This window comes from Drosophila takahashii, chromosome 2L, assembly GCF_030179915.1.
Source record: "Drosophila takahashii strain IR98-3 E-12201 chromosome 2L, DtakHiC1v2, whole genome shotgun sequence".
In the NCBI taxonomy this organism is placed as follows: Eukaryota; Metazoa; Arthropoda; class Insecta; order Diptera; family Drosophilidae; genus Drosophila; species Drosophila takahashii.
This window is the reverse complement of record NC_091678.1, coordinates 13010522-13016664: the sequence shown is the minus strand read 5'-3', so window position 1 is coordinate 13016664 and position 6143 is coordinate 13010522. Positions and strand designations below refer to the sequence as shown.

At 38.4% G+C, this 6143-nt stretch overlaps 1 long non-coding RNA gene across 1 annotated transcript; it reads left to right on the top strand.

The window, feature by feature from the left end:
- The first annotated feature begins 4991 nt into the window (after positions 1-4991).
- LOC138911881 (uncharacterized) lies at positions 4992-5818 on the top strand. The gene is made up of 3 exons (XR_011417516.1): positions 4992-5388; positions 5455-5617; positions 5683-5818. It is a non-coding gene; the product is annotated as an uncharacterized lncRNA (long non-coding RNA).
- The last annotated feature ends 325 nt before the right edge of the window (positions 5819-6143 follow it).

Genomic DNA, 6143 nt, shown 5'->3' with positions numbered 1-6143 from the left:
CAACTACAGCACTCATAATAAATTCAGTGAAACTTTTGTACGTACTCAGAGGCAGGCGGGTGAAAACAACAACAACATCAATGGGAGAGTATATGAGAGTAAGTTGCATTTGAAGCCTTACAGGCAACTCGGCAATTCTCATCAGCTGTGCCACTGTTGGTTGCCATTCGCCTTGGGCCCGGGGAAAGAACTATAACTATGCATGTAAATTTATAACCCGGCCCCCAGTAACCCCCCAAAACCCCAGACCAAATCCCCTTTACAACACTCCCCACCGAGGAAAGCTGCAAAGGGCGGCACAACAAAACAAAAAAATCCAGCCAAACCGAACAGAACTTGTTTATGAAACAAGTCCAGGCGAGAAGTTGAGGGTGTGGGTGGCCGGAAAGGGTGGTGACACTAGCACACTCAGAAAAATATGTTACAAGGCCTTAATTGTGTTTGAATGCCATTTTCGTTCTTCCTTAAAATATTTAACTTTAAATTTTTTAAAGGATTAAAGGATTTTTTTCAAGGATTAGCTAGGTTAAATCAAATTAATTTTTGAAGTTACTCACTTACATCTCTAAATATTGTTCAGTATATACATTTTATAAGTAAATAAATAGATGCATAAAAAATTCTTAAAGGGTACATAATGAATATTAGAAGAAAACGACGTTTTTATTTTTTTTTTAATAACTGAACAAGTTAAAATTTCCTTTTTTCCAACTTAATTCTCTAATACAAAAATTCATATATTTTCCCACTAAATTTTAAGTAAATTTTTTCTCCTCTTGCTGCTGCTGGCACAATAACAACACGTAAATCTGGCAGCAGCTGACAAGTACAGAAATTTAGCTTGTTACGCTACCCGAAAACGCCATCGTATAGCTCAAAAATTGTTGTGCTCAGCTCAGGAGGCCAGAGGCGTTGGACAGAGGGGGCTTCTAAGGGGGGTCAAAGTGGGGTTTGGGGGGCCGGGACTTTCCCGAAGGCATTGAAATATTAATGCTAATGGCTAGAAGGAAACACATTTCCTTGGCGTCGGGCAATCGCCCTGATTGTATTGCTGCCGAACTTTGGGTGTTGGACGAAAACTCAGAAGGACGAACTGGCAGCAGGCGATGAGTTTTCCCAATAAATTAATGAAAATGCAAAGAGCTCTTGCAACGAAGCAATTTTCCTCGGCAACAGGAAGGGAAGCAAAAAATCCGGACAAAATGCCAAGCAGCTGTGTTGCCTCTTGCAATTTTCTACTTATGCAGTAGAAATTACAAGGAAATGCCAAAGTATGAAAAGCTATTGAGATGTTGGAGGGATAAGCCGAGAAAAGGCGAAATACGGGTTCCAAACTAACCGAGGAAAACAAAAGTTTTCAGCCACAAAGTAGCGCAGAATATTGACAGCTTTAAGGCTTAGATGCACTTATACTGACCGACCGTACTGTCACGTGCCCGTGAGACACGTTCCGCAGCTTACTCGGTAAAAGCCAAAGGCATTCAGTCGTAAGAGGACTTACACGCCGAAAATAAAAATAAAATACCTTTAACTGGCGCAACAAAATGTTGCATAATTTCCTTCTTTTTTTTGACTGCGGGGCGAACGTAATTGAATCGTAATGCAGCCATGAAATTTTTATTATTTTGTTGTTATAAAATTCAAACTCTTCTGGCTGTCGCCGCTGTTGCCACTGCTGTGGAAATTAGCATAATTTTACAACTGCCTTGAGAATTTGTCAGCCCAAGGAACTGCCACAAATATGTAAGCGAGCAGTGAGGGGCTATAAACTTTTTCAGATGACGGGCGAATAGTGTTGTCTAATCCGAAAGTCACCAAAGAAAAGCTAAGATAACTTAAAGATTAAATTATAATTGAGGAGGTGTTTAAATCTAAATAATCGCCTCATGAAAAGATAAGATAACTTAACAATTAAATTATAATTGAGGAGGTGCTTAAATCTAAATAATCGCCTCATGATAAAAATCTTAAAAAAAAAGAAAATGTATTATCTGTTAACCCAGGAATTTAAAAAATAAAATGTTTAATAATTTTAAAATAATTTTAATTTGTTGGTTTTATAGTAAAATATCAACAATTCCTAAAAAAGAAAATGTACTATTTATTATCTATTTTAAAAAGTGTAACAAAGCCATTCATTTAACTTAAATTAATCGATTTTGATTATTGGTCATAGGTATAATAAAATATTGTTATTATTTATTAGTTATTAGTTATTTTGTAATGTTTAACTTATTAAGTTATAGATAATGTTTACCGGTTATTTAGCTATAAGTTATAAACCGAACTTCAAATGGGTATTTATCAGTCACTTGGAAAATTAGATTGCCGTTGTTTTCCAACTTTTGGAGTGCAGATTTGGCCAGAAGATATCGAAGTTGGCATCGCAGCTGGCGGAGACATCAAACTGCGTTCGAAACTTTTTGCCCTTCGCCAAGAAAACTTGCACAGCTGCTGCGTGCATCCCGTTTCCCCAGCATCCTTTAGTCATGTGAAAATGTCCTTTTTACCGTTGTCGTCCAGGTTTTTTGTTCCCTTATCCTTGAGCTGTCGCAGCATCCTTGCCACGTCACTAGGTGTGTGAAAGTTTGGCAGAAAAACTTTCATGGGCCAAAGACAAAAAAGAAAAGTTAATGCAGGTCCGCTTAATGCAAGACCTGGATGATTTTAATGAGCTTTTCCTTGGCGGAGGAGGAGTCGAAAGTTTTTGGCAATAATTAGTGCGGAGGGCCAAAACGCAAATTGCATGTTTCGAATGGCAAGCCAGAAAGTTTAGAGCCTGTTTTCCTTTTCTTTTTTTTTGTAAATATTAGTGGTTGTAAATATTTCGTTTGGCACTCAAATAGCTAGCCATGCGTGTATGGGTCATGTCCTGAGAGCTTTATTAAACATTTTATTAACATCATTTAGATAATCTTCCGAAAAAGTTTGCCCAAAAGTTGCCAGCAGAAATTAACAAGTGCCGTCGCGACGTCAACGGTGATTATGATTATGAATGGAGCCTTTTCCGGCGGAGGCAATCTTTGTCTAACTGAGCTGAGAAGCTAAGCTGAGCCCCCGACCAAGTTTGCAGTGGGACGTGGCTCAAAGTTTTGGTTTTTGCTGCCCGAAAAGTTCTACATTTTTGCTAATTAGCTTCGTTTATCTGCACTGCACTTGCAGTATTTGACAGGAGTAGGAGCTGCAGCCAAAAGCAGCTGGGAAGTGAAGTTCCGAATATATATTTAATTAATTCCCGTTCGCCCGGTTTATTGTGCCATTTGATTGGTAAACTCAATTTAAGTTCATCTCTATTTTAAAATTCAATTTATTTTCCATTCATATAGCCTCTCCGTTTTTCGGACACGTGACAGAATATTAAATGCGGTCATCTTCAATGTGATTAAAGAATATTCATGGATTTTTTATATTCCCTCGCTCTTTAAGAGCTGTGTATGAATATTAAAAACTTTATTGACACGTTTTCCATTCCGAATGCAAGCAATCAGCATCACGAGCGACTTTAGATTGAATTCCCCTGGCACAAATCTTGGCAGAGACTCGGATTTAAGCTGTCTTTCTGCATCATAAATAAGTCAAAGGCCAGGAGATTGATATAGATGCAGGGGATAGGAAGAAGAAGGACCACATAATTTCCGACTCGACTGAAATTTACATTTTGAGACAAGGATTTTGCAATTTACCTTGGTCGATTTTCAGTTATTTTGCAACTTAATTGTTATGGCCATAAGCAAATTGCTGTGACACAGATGCATCAATTTGGCAGCCGGCAAAACAATGAATAATATTATTTAAATCTCCATTAAATTCCTGCAAACTGGAGGCCACTTCGTTAGTGCAACTGGGCAAAAATGGCAATTTCTTGTCCTTATCCTTATTTCCTTTATTTTGTATTTTTATTCAATTTGTGCGGCACATCCAGTCGGGCAAAAAACCAATAAATTTGCATGTAAGAGACAGGCAAAAGTGTGCAAACCGAGGGAAGCATTTAAAAATTAATTAATTCAATTGCAATGCGACTCTCGTTGCAATGTTCCACGGGCTTCCCGGGTTCCGTAGTTTCCCATTTTCCCAGTTCCTGGACCTGGGCTGCCGTATAATTTGGTCCTGTTCTTTGAGTCCCTTTTATCCTTTTTGCGCCACCTTTGTGTTCAAAATGTGTGTGTGTGAGTGTCAGGGGGGAAGTGCGTGTGCGGGCTCTGTCATTGTCCTTGCGAGGAATTAAATTGCATTTTAAATAGGCGGCGTTAATTTTATAAATAATTTATACGAACTGGCAATTTGCAATTGCAAACTGCCGCCGAACAGGTGTGAAAAGTGTCCGGCGAACGTAATAAAGGATCATTGATTGTAATTTCATTTCATTTAATTTATTATTCAGTCTGGAAAGCCCCGCCGACTTAGATACTAAAGAGCAATCACGTAATGGAGGTACATTAAAATTATGTAAAACTATTTTAAAAATGATAGAAAAAGAATAATATGATACTTTATCGATATATCTACAAAAATATATATGTATATATCATAACCTGTTTAATGAGTATTTATTTTCTTATTTAACAACCTGTCAGACTTGCATTAAATACAACATTATTTATGGCCATTGATTAATGAAATAATTTATGCAGAAGCCAGTGGAAAGCTTTAAATTGCATTGACACTATTGCGTATGAATGGATTTATAATTGAGTGACCATCGCGTAATTGTACACTTAAAGGAAACTTAATATAAAACGATGATCGATTTTGACTTGATATGCGGGGACTTCATTGGTATGCTATACCAGAAATTTTACATGCGCATATCGATTTGACTTTTTGTGTGGTCATTATTGTAAAGTGAAAGTGGAACACTTTAAACAGGCCCATTAAATTTGACTTCCCTTCTTTGTGATTGCAAATGGAATGTCCAAAAAGGTCAACCAATCAAGCGGAGATAATTCGCAGTCACAGGACACATCGTATCACATCAATCATAAGGACTCCTCCCCTTAAGTGACAGATTTTTTATGAAACATTCGAGCAGTTAAATTGAGCAGTAAATGTGGCTAAGCGAACGAAATGATTTGAAGTCATTTAAGTGCCATTTGCGAGGAATATTGATTTACAGACTGCGTGGCTGGCATTTGAACTGCGGTGGATGGAGAGCGTTTGACTGGCTTAATTAGATGGCTAATTAGTGTGGCCCAAGGGCCCAAAGCACGACGATAACCCGTCATTATTGGCCTGGCCAGCTGTCATAAGGTATCAAAGCGATTTTCCTCCAGCTCAAGTAGTTTATGCACGGCATAATAATAGCGCAAGTCTGTCGGGTAATTTGCATAATGCATCCGATAAGCTGCCTTTCTCATTGACAGCCGGAACAATGCGGCGGAAGACAAACAGGTGAATCCTACACGAATATGTAATATATCGACGCGAGTTAATTAACAAATTCATCCATTTACACAGCAAATATTGATTTAAAGTTCCGGCCCACGGGGGGAAAACATCAACAGGATTTATCTTATCTTCTGGGAAAAAGTTAAAAATTAAACTTCAAACGCATGCAGGGTAAAAAAGGTGGCGAAAAATCGGAGATTCAAGCGAAAAATTGCATAAAACTGTCGTTTCTGTTCGTGTTTGTTTTCTGTGGCATTTACATGAATCTATATATATAGTATATATCTGTCTGGGCAGGGAAGATCGCTGGATGACATTCATAAACCGCACATGTCGCTGGCGTCTGGCAATCATAAAGAGGCAACGATGAAAATGAAATTGCACTGCTGGCCATTTTAAAATTTGTAAAAAATGTAAATAAAAATTCAGGGTGGCTGTAAAATATATATAAATAAATTACATGTGTTTGCTGTCGCTGTTTGATATTTACAGCAATTTATTCCCATTTTTTGCCTGGCCAGGCCAGAGTGGGCCCTATAATTTCACGTCGATAAAAGGGTTAAACCCTCATCATCATCATTGGCATTGACAGGGAACCAGGAGAACGGGAAACCAGGGACTTGACCAAAAGCCCTTCTGGCCAGCCTTTGGGCTATTTAAATGCACTTTAATTTGACAGATGCTCCTTCAGTGGGAAAATCAAAGGGGCCAGGGGGCAAAGTTCACCGGGGGGCGGGGGCAGGGCCACCTTTGTGGAC